The 15,395-nt window shown below is 40.5% G+C and overlaps 1 protein-coding gene across 1 annotated transcript in view; it reads right to left on the bottom strand.

The window, feature by feature from the left end:
* The window catches only part of LOC124168795, a 332,814-nt gene that overhangs the window by 170,946 nt on the left and 146,473 nt on the right, over positions 1–15,395 (bottom strand). The window lies entirely within an intron of this gene.

Here is a 15,395-nt window from a genome sequence, read left to right as displayed (position 1 = left end):
GGGCTCCTTATTAGAGATTTTCGATAGCTCGATCGAAAAATTTTGGCTCATCATTATTCCATTATGCAAACCATAAAATTCGGATATGGATGGGATAGTAGGTAATTTAAAATTTTTTAGATGTCAATTACCGAATATTATCGTTAATAAGAGTTTCGTCAGTGGATTCTACATCAGCGTGATGATTCGATGTTTTTCTATTAATCAAACAAAACCAGATAAATTTGATTCAAGAAAACGACTTTCATTAGAGACTGTCGGCATTCCGCTCATTTTTCCATTCTTCCTGGTCCATGATTATTCGAAGCGAGCCAATCCTAATTTGCAAGGCAAAGCCTGGAAACCCGTTAATTTCCCAAACTAGAATTTCGATGCCCAGATCCTGAATCATAAGATCACTTTGAACCCTGTCCTTCCCTGCTCGAGCGAGCTGGAACGACTGGATGGGTGAGTACGCAAAGAGGGAGAAATATAGTGCGTGAAGGGTGCGTGTACGATCTGACTGGCGAGGCAGGGGGCGCGGTGTGTAATGTGCGATGGAGGATACAAAGTTTGGGGGAAATAAGGCTACCCATTCAAGGTTTTGTCGATGGTTCGATCAATCGAAATTATCGAAGTTCGATTACTATTCCTCAATAACATTTTTTGCTGGTCGTCGACTTCGAGAAGTTGTCGAAACGATATTGAAAATGATAATACCAGATTTTTATTTGATATTTGTATACATGAAGTTGTTAAGACCTATATACACGGTGCAATAACCCGTAAGGTAACCGCCCAGCGAATGTTTTGGGTCCGGGTTCCATGCTGTTACGATGGGATGCCATTTCATACTGAAGCACTGGTTTCATCATGTAGAAAACATAACCTGGCACTCAGTGAATACATTGTATCTGCAATATCAACTTTTGTATGCTCCACAGAAGTTTTAATAACCGGCCCAGTTTTCGACAATACACTCTGTCATTTTCAAGGTCTGAAAAAAAATTCCCACGCATAGTGTATTGTCGAAACCTGGGTCTGTTATTAAAACTTCTATGGAACATACAACAGTGTATCTTTATTATATTTCCTGTCACCAAGTTCCACCAAATATATTGCCGTCCAGCCTCAAGTTGAATATCAGCTTTTATGCATGAACTACTATATTTTGAGTGATGGGTCGAAAACGACCCAGTTGGGCTGTTTGTTTGCACGAATAATTTTTGTGGACCGGAACAGAAAATGTACGAATGTATGAACCGAATTGAAACAGGTTTTACTTTCTGCACGTGCGTTCTTGCAATACAACTGGTGGTTAGAGGGTGAATTTTGAAGTTCATTCTCGCGTTTATACATTTTGACACTAAATCGTACGTTTTAATGTATCGTGTAAACAGACCTTTAGAAGGCGATATTGTTGGGCTATCGATTAGATAAGGCTTATTATAAATATCAACAGGAAACTTATGAGACCAACAATTGATGTTTTAATAAACTTTAAACAACGATTTAGGGCAGCCATTCCATTAATTTCTCTTTACGATAGTCGTTTTTCATTAGGGAAGTAATTGTAGTTGGGAAGTTTATTTAGTGTGACCAAAAGTAATTATGATCCGTAAAAGCTAATTGCATGACTCAAAGTTGAATATCAATCAGCATCGAATACCTGTGTTAGGCGAAAACGTCCACCACCATTCAGACTTCGATTTCTCGTAAGCGTAGAGTTGGACCCAAGGGAGAAACCAGGATACTTCTCACAGTCGAATTCCGATGCTTGAATCCTGGATCATCAGATCACCCAACACCCCATTACGCTCAAAGCGATTTGGAGCGCTTGGGGAGCTTTGGAGGGGTAGATTTGCAGAGGGGGAGAATCGCAGTTCATGAGGGGTGCGTGTATGGTCCAACAGCAGGGGTTTGGTATTTTATGTGCGCGGGAGAACACAAGTTAAGCCTGGTTTTCACGACGCATTTGACTGGTATTGTGGCAATAGAACAGGGAGCATTCGATTATCTACGCCGAAAATCGATATTTTTGACGTATCGAATACGATATAAGTACAATATACGAATATACGATATACAATATACGAATACGATATAAGTATAATATAAGTACATAATAACGACCGTTATCGCTCCCCTTTCCTTCTAGAGCGATGCTTTTTTCGAGCGCTGACTAGCGAAGTAAGGTAATCATCATTTTCTCCCATAATTATTGTTTTTTTTTTTTAAATAGAAGTCGGCTATTATGCGCGGCTCGTACATTTGGACATACACTGCGAAGAAAAAGTGGCTTGACAGTGCTAAACATTCGCTGTCTTCACGTACAAGTCGAGCCAGACAGTCGAATGCTATGCATATAATCGAATCGACAGTCGAATGCTATGAAATATATTAACAGCGACCTGTAATATAAATTTAATAACAATTATTTGAATACTTCGAACTAGATTATCGGTGTTTATCGATTGTGGTGAAGATCAACTCATTACTGCAGGGATTTTTTTGTCCATTCTCGGATTTTTAGATAGCTATACCAACGTAAGCTATAAAAAATACGGAAAAAGATGTGCAATTTTGTTTTAGTAAGCTGTACATCATAGATTCATAGAAAATTTGAAGTTTTGATACCAAAAGTTGACCATTATCATCGATAGTAGGCACTGAATTCATCATTTCTGTGAATTTAGTAGATGGCCAGTATTGGGATGCGCGTAAGAATAACGTAGAAGAAGATGATGTTTACTGTTTTCAGAAATGATGAATATTCATGACGAAAAAATTTTCTTGAAAGTTCGCTCCAACCTGGAGAAGCCGAGGTGGAAATAAAATAATCTCTCCCAGTCGAATTTCAATGCTCAAATCCTGGATCATTAGATCACCCAACACTCCAGCACGCTCCACTGGAGCGTTTGGGAACCACTGGAGGGACACGCAGGGGGGGGGGGAGAAATATAGTGCGTGCGGTATGTAGGGTAGGGGGAATAGCCTTACCCAGGGGCTTGGTTTTTCATCCTGTGCATGAGAAAATTCGGCCGGAAGCGATCGAGAAGATGTTTTGGGTGAAAAAATGAACATCTCAGGCTTGATTACATAAGGTTTCTTGGTTAGATAACTTTTACTTATACCACTTCGTTTCTACACAAAGCGACCCGGGCTTCAATGAATAAGCATCACCATCAAGGGTTAATTATTATCAATGCATCTACCTATAACCTAACCAATAACCTTCCGATAACCTAGTTATCTAACGGAGTAAAGGATGAACTTTGAAACGAACGCCAGAATATGGGAAAAGGATGGGTAGAGATATACGTTTACTTTTAAAATTGAGTTAAAATATGAGTGACTTCTGTTGATCAGATTAATCGAAAAAAATAAATATTCGATTTCTAAATTACTGAACTCTAAACGGTGAAAACCTGATACCTCCTCCCATGGTGAACCCAAGAAATTTCGTATCTGGCCATCTTGATAATTACCTCAACGATTGCTCTCCATTTAAATGTACTAATGTACTTGGGAAATAGGACAACTATGAATTGTTTTATCATCTCATACAATAGGGTAGCGTTTGAAATAATAAGAAATTTCAGAAACATGCATTATGGTATACATAAGTTAGTAGGCTACAATACAAGTCATCTAATTTACTTGTGAGTTCTAAGGTTACTGTTATAATCTCTTATTAATCGTGGAAAAAAGGCATTCTGAATCTTTTTGTTCTGCAGTCTATCCATCCTCTTATTTTATTCATACGATCTGATCTACCGTATTATGTAACAAATAACTTGTACCATAAACTTTTACTTGTTACAAAAAATTTGCACCATAAAGACTTGTACTAGATGATGGCTCTGTGAGCCGAAATTCGTCGTAATTACACATAGAAATAACTCTGGAAAACTGCAATTACATTTCATTTTAATATAGTTAGCAATTCTTTTTGCTCTAATTGACAACAGTCGTTTAATTGTTTCAAAGCAAATTGCAGTAACAAAAAAAAAACACGAGGAAAATTAAGATCATACATTTAAAAAACTAATTCTTCTTCAAGGTGCTCGAGCCGACCGTAACTGCTAATCCATAAATCTTAACCACGAACAAGTTGAAACGCAAGAGTTGGAAAACGAAATGGAATGAGAAGCACGAATGGAGAATGGGAAGAGAGAGAAAATGTTGAAGAAACGGAGAAAAGTCCAGGAAGGGAGGTAAAAGAAGAGAGGCGAAGCGAGGCATGATGGGAAATGGAGGGGACACGCGGAGAACTCAGGTAAGGATCGCGTGCATCATGGATGAGGAGGACCCCGGGATGAAAGGCGGGAAGGAACAAGTGAGCATCTAGGGCGCCCTTTCCCAGCCTCGAGATGTATACCGAGGGACAGGAAGAAAGAAAGGAAATGAAGACGTCCGCAAAACAGAGATTTTCTTTTCTCCGAATATTCCTTCCGCTTTTCGTAGTGCTCTTCTTTCGCGGCTACGTCAAAGTGCTCTGCAATAGTAATTTTTTTATCCGCGCATTTTGTAGAAAAATGACGATGGACGATGAAAGGCACATTTTTTACTTTTTAGTGAATTTTATGCCGTTTCTGAAAAAAACTTGCTTTTAAAAAAACCTTTTCGGTATAATATTGAATATATTTCTATAAATGGTTGTGGGTCTATAGACCCACAACCATCTTTGCAATTTTCAATCACATTCACATATCATAAGGTGGAAAATGTTTGGTGATAAAAGGGTCCCCAGGTCAAAACCCGAGTGAAAAATTCTAAAAACATGACATGGCCAAGGAAACTGTCGCCAATCGAAACTGTCTAAACTTCAAACTTCTCTTGTTTAATCCGGGTTGATCTCTACCTTCACCTATCAAAACCAACCATGGGGTTGAATGAGTTGTAAACAATGAAAAGGTTGGTAATAAACAAAAAGGTCTTTAAGGATTGATATATGTATTTATTCAACAAATGATTTAAGAATAATGAGTAACACTAATAACAAGTTTGTAATTTAAATTGAGTTTCTTCATAAAAGAGAAAATATCAGTTTACCTGATCACAAACGGCGTATTCGTCTTTCATACTATTTTTGCCTTTACAAGCACCTCCTGACGAGCCATTGGCTCAGGCGAAACCATATTGACAACATTTATGAAATTTTTATGCAATCGAATAGGGTAGTTTCCTTCATCAAAGAAAACGAAAGGCATTGATTGCGATTCGTTACCCACCATTAGTGTATTCATAATATACAAATTATTTGGTTTGTGAAATACCGGTTTAGACGAATGGCAGGGGTTAATTTTATCCTCATTTGAAAAAGGCGAGATTGGCGCCCATGCAATGCCACTCCACGTGACGTCACAGGGACCCTGATGCTATACGAGTAGTCAGGAGTTTTACATCGTCTGATATTACCAATGCATGCACGACGCACAGAGCTCAAGGAAACATCTCTTAATAATCATCTATTAAAACTGACGATGGTCGGAAAATTTCCTTCGTGTTATATGGTATTAATAATCCTTATTTAAGCCAAGCGCTACCTGCTAGCAGGGTACTCTGCTACCTGCTAGCAGCCTGAAACGCTGAGGTGCACCCATCCTCGCCCCAAGTTCACCTCACACGGTGGCAGCGGGAACCAGAATGACGTCACACGGGCTTTCCCCAGAATTTATACTTAGCCGTCGTGTTTTGGCGCGCTTGAAAATGTTCACTTTTCATTTAATCGCAAAAAATAGATATCGTCATTTAAAAATCTAAAAGTGTGAAATTCGTAATCCAGGAGTAATAATCTTTCGATTTAGGCAATAAAAATAATGGGAAACCACCCTATTTCACACGTGATATTGTTATATGGTATAATTTACAATGGAATAAGGAGAACCTGATAATTATTTGAAAGGGTTATTCGAAATGGATATTTTAGAGTTATTTTTTAGGTTTCACTTAGGTATTAAGGGACAAATTCACTCAATAGGTACTAGAACCATAAAACGTTATGAAGTTATATAAGCTATTATTATTATTGTTTTTCCTTTTCTTGACCTTATTTAATATATAATATGGTATTTCCTGGAGTATAGGTTACATTTTTTCTAACATAGCCCTGAAGATGATTTAAGAAAATAAATCGAAACGTTGGCTGCTAACTTTTGTATAAATGACCTATACTCCAGGAAATACCATATAATATGTTATATAAGCTGTGAAATTCTCAATCTTTACAATATCGATACCTCCACTGCAAAAACGTTCAGCAATCGCCCAAGGAATCAAATCCGCTCGTCTAGTAGCTCCAGTAGTACTAGATGAGCGGATTTGATTCGGCGGGCGATTGTTGAGCGTTGGTGCTGTGGAGTTATCGGTATTTTTTTTACGAAATTGCTGCTTTTATTAACTTTTATTTAGTTTTCAAGTAGCGTAAAAATCATTTTCAGAGCATCCACTTTGCTAATATTTTCCGAAGGAGGACCCCCGTATACACCGATGACGAAGGCCCTATCATGATCCCCAGTCGAGGGCCCCCAACTACCCCAGACAGCCCCTGCATTGATGCATAACGTTTATATAATATAAAATGATTTTAGAGCTATACGGCGATTTTCAACCTTAGCGTAGCAGAGAGCAAGGTTATTTGAATTTCGTGTCGCTTTGGCATTTGCTCCCTATGTTTGCTGGCATTCGTATTTCCCCCCCACTTTTCATCCGTTTCCGATAAAATCTTTTCTTTCCTTTCACTGGCCCACGCACTTGTCGTCTCTGTCGTAAGTGACGTCATTACATGCTCGCCTTGCCTCGAATGAACAAATAGTCTGAAGTGTCTCAGTTGAGTCATCGGTGGCGAATTCGCTCATGATGCCAACTTAAAACCGTGATCCGTATTTTCTGAATGGATAAAATGAGTTAAGAAGGCTGGTACGAGGAAAGAAATCATGTTCATGGAAATAACAAAATGTGGTTTCCAAGTAGATTTCCGCGGAGATTATGATGACATTTGGTGATTTTTCCGGGTATTCTTCCGCGTTTATCCATTTTGTAGGACAATATTTCGCCAACGTTCCAGTTGCCTTCCTCAGGTTACTGAAGTGTCGATGCAGAAAGCTGTTCATCTTATGTTTACCGTCTTTTTTGTGGAGGAGTGCCCTGATTGGTCAGGATCGGAAAAGATCGCGAGAGCCCTCCAGAAACACAACATCATGACCAGATTCAAATGCGTCACCAAGATGACGAATATCCTCGTCAACACGAAAGACCACCACCCTAAAGACATCTGTGGAGGAGTATATCAGATCAAATGCAGCTGCGGTGAATCCTACATCGGCCAAACATCACGAGCACTGAAATGCCGAGTCCAAGAGCACAGAAGGGCAGTAAAAAAAAGACATTTCACCCAGTCAGCGGTGGCGGAACACCAATGGAGTGGACCGACACACAATATTGACTTTGACAACGCCTCTCTATTGAACAAAGGAGGCCGCTACAGCCCGAGAATAATCAGGGAGGCAATTGAAATCGCCAAAACGACAAAGAACTTCAACCGTGAAGACGGCTACAATCTCGCCAGCGCGTGGAAAAGGGTCTTCAACGATCCTGACCAATCAGGGTACACCTCCACAAAAAAGGCGGCAAACGGGGTGTATATAAGATGAACAACTTTCTGCATCGACACTTCAGTGGACCTGAGGAAGCCAACTGGAACGTTGGCGAAATATTGTCCTACAAAATGGATAAACGCGGAAGAATACCCGGAAAAATCACCAGATATCAACAAAATGTGGTCTTCCGATTGTGCTTTATCAACAGGAATTGAAGAAAAAATGCTCTATATTTTATGGGAATAGCATTCAAAAATACGATGTAATATACAGCTCCTATTGATGACAAATGAGTAAGCATAGGAAAAATATTGTATAAATGAAATATACAATAATTGAAAATTGAATAAATGAAAATTGCCGGCCTCGGTGGTGGCAGGATTAACTCCTCGCATCGCAAACAAGAGGTCGCGGGTTCGAGTCCTACCTGGGTAGGTTACGGCTACTCGGGGGATGGTTGTTCGTGTTCGTGATATGTTTGGTTAAAAAAAACGAAGTAAAAGGCCATTACGTGCTTTTTTATGTGTTATGGGAATAAAGAAAAATTAAATAAATAAATATTTATGCATTGATCCTAAAAAAATGTATGTGATTTGAATGGGTGCGGGTAGAGATAACCCCGAACTAAGCCACAGGTGTGTAAATCCCATACATTCAGGGTAAGACGGCTAAGTCTTTTCGCTAGGCCACCTCGCACTTCCGAGGATTTTGTTTGGGATTGTTTGAATCAGAATTGTAACCCTTTCGATCCCTCGATTCGAGGCCTACCGCAATTGGGTGGTTTCCTATTATTTTTTTATTGCCTAAATCGAAAGATTATATCTCCTGGAGAACGTATTTCACGCTCTTAGATTTTTATATGACGATATCTATTTTTCGCGATTAAATGAAAAGTGAAAATTTTCAAGCTCGCGAAAACGCGACGGCTAAGTATGAATGCCGGGAAAACTCCCGTGTGACGTCATTCTGGTTCCTGCTGCCGCCAATGAGGTGACCTTGGGGCTTTGAGTGCTGATACGACGCAGGATGCTAGCAGGTAGCAGAGTATCCTGCTAAAAGGTAGCGCTTGGCTCAAGTAAGGATTATTAATACCCTATCAAAGGAAGAAAACTTTCCGACCTTAGACAGTTTTAATAGGTGATTATTAAGACATTTTTCCCTGAGATCTGTGCCTCATGCATGCATTGGTAATCTCAGACGATGTAAATCTCCTATCTACTCGTACAGAAACTAGATCCCGGTGGCGTCACGTAGCGTGGAATCGCATGGGCGCCAATCCGGCCTTTTTCAAATGAGGTTAAAATTGACCATTGCCATTCGTCTAAACCGGTATTTCTAAAACCAAATAATTTGTATATTATGAATAGACTAATGGTGGGTAATTTACATAAATTACAGCCGTTGAAAACGCCACAATCACGAAAAAAGTGAAATAAGAAAGGCCCCTGGCAGTTTTCGCTCAACCAGCGAGGGCCGATATATCGGCCCGGTGGCAGTAAAAGGGTTCATGTAGAAGTTATCTCTCCTCACCCACCATGTGCAGCACTTCGTCTTTCATCCTCATCTTCGTCCAATCCACCTTCTTCACCCAAATAACGGACCCCTTCATTCTTCTCTCGTCCACCGTCTTAAGTGCCCACGTTTCCGCGTCGTTAAGCGCTACATCCCACACCAGACTCTTCACTTGCTTTTTCTTCAAAAACTTACATAATAATCCTCTTATTCAGTGGCGTAACAAGGAATATGCTTTTGGGGGGGGGGTGTGGGAGTGTCTGGGGGTGAGGCCCCCCTCCCAGCAACAGGGGAAAGTTTTGAAAAATTACATGCCTAGAAATACATTTTACATCATTTAGGCACTTACAATTTCACTTTGAATGTATTCAGTAATTATAAGTCAAAACTAGACAGTAATTTAAAATATTTTTATATAATAAAAATCATTAAACAAATGTATTTTTCTAAAGTTTTGGGGGGGATCTATTCCCCTCATCCCCTCCCCCCCATAGTTACGCCACTGATATTATTAGCTTCTTTCTGTTTATAAACGCCTCGTTTGCTAATGCAGTTCTCTTCCTGATGCCTTTAATGCTGTATCCGTTAACCTCTAAAATATAATTTTTGATTTTACCCAATTTACTGATATGTTAAGCCATTCATTCACTTTCCAATGAATCTAACGCGACCCGTAGCATCAAATCACCAAATGGCCTTAATGATTTAATCCCCTACTCAGAGATATGAAATCAATCTGCACAGCTTCGCATCTCCACTTCGGCGGGAAGGGAGAGGTCAGGGATCCGTAGAGAGGTGCCCGCGGATTTCAGGCGCTTCACACGCGCATGCGCGAGCGAAACAAAAGACTGTGAGGAGGCGTGTGTTTCCTTTTTTTCCATCATTCGCCCTCCCGCCTGCACGGGCGGCCCTGGCCGTGTTTTTACGCGCGCGCCCCGGTCGACAGCGTGTTGCGTGCCTGAGTGTGCGTAAGCGTGACCTCAGATGTCGCTCATGACTGGGTCATCACTCGTATACGGCACCTCGAGAATTAAGGAGGACGGCAGCGTGCATAGAATTTTTCTTATTTTCGTGGAGACGGAAGAATTACAATATCATTACTATCATAGTATTCTACCGCTTAAGGTAGGTTTCCATGGAGTGTTCAAGAAGTGATCTGGAAGCCTCCCTTCCCTTCCAGAACTGCCTTCTTTAATTCATTGTAAGACCTAATCCCTTTCAATCTATCTAAAAATCCTATTCTTTTCCTTCCCCTCCCTCGTTTCCATAACATTCTACCTTCTAACACCTTTTTCAACATCCCCTCCCCGCTAAGCACCAACTCCATCCATACCTTCGGTCTCCTCCGTATCTCATCTAAACGTTGCCTCCAAACGATCCTGTTCATGAACGCCTCCTTTGCTAGTGCAATTCGTTACCTGATGTCCTTGCTACTGTGTCCGTTTTCCTCTAATGTGCTGCCCAAATAGTTAAACTGCTCTACCTGTTCAAGTTTTTCCCCACCTACTTTTATCTTGAGTCTCCCATTGTTCGCTCGCGATACTTTAAAAAACCGCATTACCTTAGTCTTCTTGTGATTAATCCTCATCCCATACTCCTCGCATCGCTCGTATAACGCATCCACCAGAGCCTGTAGTCCCCTCGCTGACTTACTAATCAGCGCCTGATCATCCACGAACCTTACCTATTTCAACATCATTCCACCCACTTTCACTCCAGCTTCCAACTCGTCCCACGCTTCTTTTACCATCTCCTCAGCGTATACGTTAAAAAGCAGCGGCGATAGAGGACAATTACAACGTAAGGTGTAATATTTCTAAACCTGCAGCGTAAACGGCGGTGAAATATACAAGAATTGCCATCAGAAAAATTTCCCCTTGACCGGGAATCGAGCCACGCATCTTTGGCTTTCCGGGCCAATGGGCAGACCACTACGCTATCCAGGTTCTTTAATTCCCATAGCATTTATACCTTTATTAAGGCCTGGTTACACGGTGCATTAACCCGTACGGGTTAATGTATGAATGCGTGTCTGTTTGCATGTCTGAATTCATGGACGTTTGCGTGAACGAGGAGCATGAATGAGCGTTTACACGGTACATGCGTTCGCACAAGTTTTCACACATTTTCTCGTAACGCGAGGCGTTTAGTTTTTGTTTATTCCCTTTACAGTGCGCAAAATTTAAATGTGAAAACAGTATCATTAGGTAGGAAGCAGACGATACCTACCAGAAAATAATTCCCTTTTCGTTGTTTCCTGTATAGGACCAGGAAATTTCACATACTGGTAATATATTTGCGCTGCCGTGTAAACAGTGGTTTTCATTGTAGTTGCCAAAGTTGTATCATTTCGTGCCAGTAATATTTATTTATATTTAATATTTATCGTTAACGCTCGCTTAATGCTATATCTCAATAGTACTATATTTATTTCAGACCGTTATCAAAGTTAATACTTAGGCTGAAAATTTGTAGACGCATCTTGTTTTTAAGCCGTGCTTACTAGACATTTTTCTGTCATCTGTTTCACTGAGTGAAGATGATGTATGAGAGTAGATATTTTTAATACTTTGTTCTACTTTTGTCCGGGACGGTTATAAAGTTAAGAAGATATTTGCTGTTGATGGAAAAGATGTTGGTTTAGAGGTCTTGTCGATTTATGAACTTGCGTAATGTGAGTCGTATTTTTGCGGTGGGCCAGCGCATTCCCACCTCGGACGTATAAAAGGTAGAATTGTCGTTAATTCGTATGATATTAATTATGTTTAAATGTGTTCTATAAGTCGTATGATAGCCGTTGTATTTCACAAATGTCGTATTGAAAACTCTGTGACAACCTCATCGATTGTTTTGTTCCGGCATAATACAACCAATAAGATACCATAGGCATAAACTTGGTATGTCCGGCATACATACAGGGATAATCTATGCGAATATTAGTGTAGATGCAAATGGTGAGTTTGTGGTAGGATTCAAGCACTTACGATACAGTACAAATGAACAAATACGCGTAAAGAGTTACTGAATAGCCAAGACGGCCGTGGAATAGCCCTGCAGATGACAACTAAATGTGTCGTTTCCCACCAGGTGGCTCTGTTATCAACTTGTGCGAATGCATGAACGAAATGAGAACAGGTTCTATTTTCCGTTCACGCGTTCATGCATTTGTACATTTTGGGGTGGTTACACGGTGAATTTTTCCGTTCATTCTCGCGTTCATACATTTAGACATTAACCCGTACGGGTTAATGCACCGTGTAACCAGGCCTTTATAATTGCCATGGGAATTAAGCGAGGGCCTAAAACCTAGTGCAATGAGCCTCGGTATAATTGGGTAGTTTCCTTCATCAAAGAAAACGACAGGCATTGACTGCGATTCGTTAACCACCATTAGTGTATTCATACCATACAAATTTTAGAAATACCGGTTTAGACCAATGGCAATGGTCAATTTTATCCTCATTTGAAAAAGGCCGGATCGGCGCCCATGCGATGCCACTCCACGCGACGTCACATGGACCTAGTTTCTATACGAGTAGATAGGAGTTTTACATCGTCTGAGATTACCAATGCATGCACGAGGTACAGACCTCAGGGAAACATGTCTTAATAATCACCTATTAAAACTGGCTAATGTCGGAAAGTTTTCTTCGTTTGATAAGGTATTAATAATCCTTATTTAAGCAAAGCGCTACCAGCCAGCATGGTACTCTACTACCTGCTAGCATCCTGCGTCGTATCAGCGCTCAAAACCTCGCCCCAAGGTCACCTCACTTGCGGCAGCGGGAACCAGAAGGACGTTTTCCCGGCATTCATACTTACCCGTCGCGTTTTCGCGCGCTTGAAAATGTTCACTTATCATTTAATCGCGAAAAATAGATATCGTCATTTAAAAATCTAAAACAGTGAAATACGTACTCCAGGAGTAATAATATTTCGATTTAGGCAATACAAAAGTAATAGGAAACCACCCTATTATCAGATACAGTAGAACCTCGGATAATGACCACAATCCGTTCCTGAAAGCTGGTCATTATCCGAATTGTTCGTTATTTTTTCCATTAGAAATAAAGGAAATACGAATAATTGGTCGCTAGCTCCTATTGACTCGCTATTATATGAAAGTTACAGGCTACACATATAGGTATTGTATTACATTATATTACTTATGGAATTACTATTGTAGGCATTGCTTTACTTTGTATCCATTTGAGATCGCACAGCACCGAACTAAAACATGGCCGCTACACATCTGTTCGCGAACCGAAATTTTGTTCGCTATCCGAGGCAAATTTTTAGCGAAATTTTTGGTCGTTATCCGAATTGTTCGTTATCAGAGGCGTTCGCTAACCGAGGTTCAACTGTAAATGGATCGAAATGGTGCGTTTTACGGCTTTCAGAGGGATATTTTATTAATCATTATACTCTTCCATTAATAATATCAATCCAATTAAGTAAAACGAGTGTGATCCGTCCGCTCCCAGCGGGCTTCCCCCGCTCTTTTCAATACAGGTCCCCAGAGGGATAGGCGCGTTTCTAATTTTTAAATGTAGAAAAAAAGGCAGGGTCTTATGTACAAATTTTAATTGGAATGTTCATGTACAAATTGAGGTCAGAGGACCTCTTAAACCCAACATTGGAAGTAATTACACTATCCTCTGTTAATAATTGTTTAGCGTTTTTCTTAATATTAACAAAAATATTTTGAAAAGATCTTTCCCTAGAAAATGCTACTTAAAGTTGGCCATGAGAGAATACAGGGTCAGGCAGGAGTAAGTCAGCTATTTGCAAAGTCTGACCCTGAACCTTGTTAATAGTCATCGCATAGGAAACCTTAATTGGAAATTGTCTGCGAGTCAAATTAAAAGGCATGGTGGGATCCGACGGCGTTAACTGTATTCTTGGGATGAGGACAATCTTGCCGGAATCGATTATTTTTTTAATCAATTTTTTTATTTTTAAAAACCAATTTTAGGAAACAATAGCAATATTTAGGAAGTAAGATATGCCGTCGCATGTTCTCTGATAAATTCTGTGCATATAGGTACCTCATTCGTAGAGTTTGATTATGTATAATTTGAGAAAAAGGTATCTATACAGTAGAAATAATATAGAGGATGGATTTAAGTTAAAAACTTCTCTGAGCTCTGGGGGGGGGGGAGGGGGTTTATCCCCCAAAACCCCACCCCCCTCGCTGCACCACTGGCATGAATGGTCGCAGTTACCGGACGAGGTAGAGAGCGTCATCATCAAAGGGAAGGAGTCAGTCTAGAGGATAATGCGGTTTGTGCGAGAGACGACGGAAACTTTTGATTTTCATTTCGTAGTCCAGTGAAACCGTCCGCTGTCCGACCGCATGACAAGGCTTCGCGTCCCGTATTCGGTGTCGCGGCGCCTCGCTTTCCACGTCATCTCCGACGGTCGTGCACGTAGGTGACGCCTGACAAGCGACAGGGGACCAGCTCGGTTGCACCGCTTTTTGTCCGCGCGAACGGAGAACGGTTAGGACTGGGCTTAACGTATCCCCATATGGTCGTCTCCTCCGTCTTCCAAACACCGATTTTCGGATATGAAGTAGTTCTTTCCCTATGATTTATTTCAGTGTTTCCCAAACGTTTTCAAGCCAACGCACCGCCCCCTTTAGATCCATAAATCTATACTCAACGCCCCCCTAATCGGTATCTTAAAAGTAATAATCAGAATCATACACTAATTAACCAAATGAGGAACATTGTAATAATAACATTAAAACAATGACTAATTAAGTCACTAATAATTAACATTGGTAAAAGCATTAACATAAATACATTATCGTGCATTTAATGCATGTATATGTACTTGCATTTATAATAATCGGTTACGTTGAGAGCATTTAAAAAAAACGATTAAAAAGAGACTTTGGTCGCGAGATAAAGCAAGCGGTACGGACTGAGGTGCCTATCACATATTATGCTTGGTTACCTGGTAAGGCCCAGAGCTATTGAACACAGGGAATAGTACTCAGGCCTGCTCGCTTAGAATGTAAATAGGATTTTGAAGTCGTCCACATTTGGCCACAAGACATACTCATTCCCTCCGGCCAATAGGACAGTCTCTGCTCCACCAATAATGCAGTGAGTTCTTGAATGTGATTCAAGTTTACGACGCTTGCGATAGTCCCAGTAAAACTGAACTCATGGATACGGTGGCAGGTGGTCGGCACGTTTACGACTCTGGAAATTGCATTCAAGGACTTCATCAAATAATAACCTAGGTCTAGACTAGGGCAACTACCTTTAATGCAGGAGGGAAAAGAAGGGAAAG

This window comes from Ischnura elegans, chromosome 12 (assembly GCF_921293095.1).
Source record: "Ischnura elegans chromosome 12, ioIscEleg1.1, whole genome shotgun sequence".
NCBI classification, from domain to species: Eukaryota; Metazoa; Arthropoda; class Insecta; order Odonata; family Coenagrionidae; genus Ischnura; species Ischnura elegans.
This window is presented reverse-complemented; position numbering and strand designations above follow the sequence as displayed.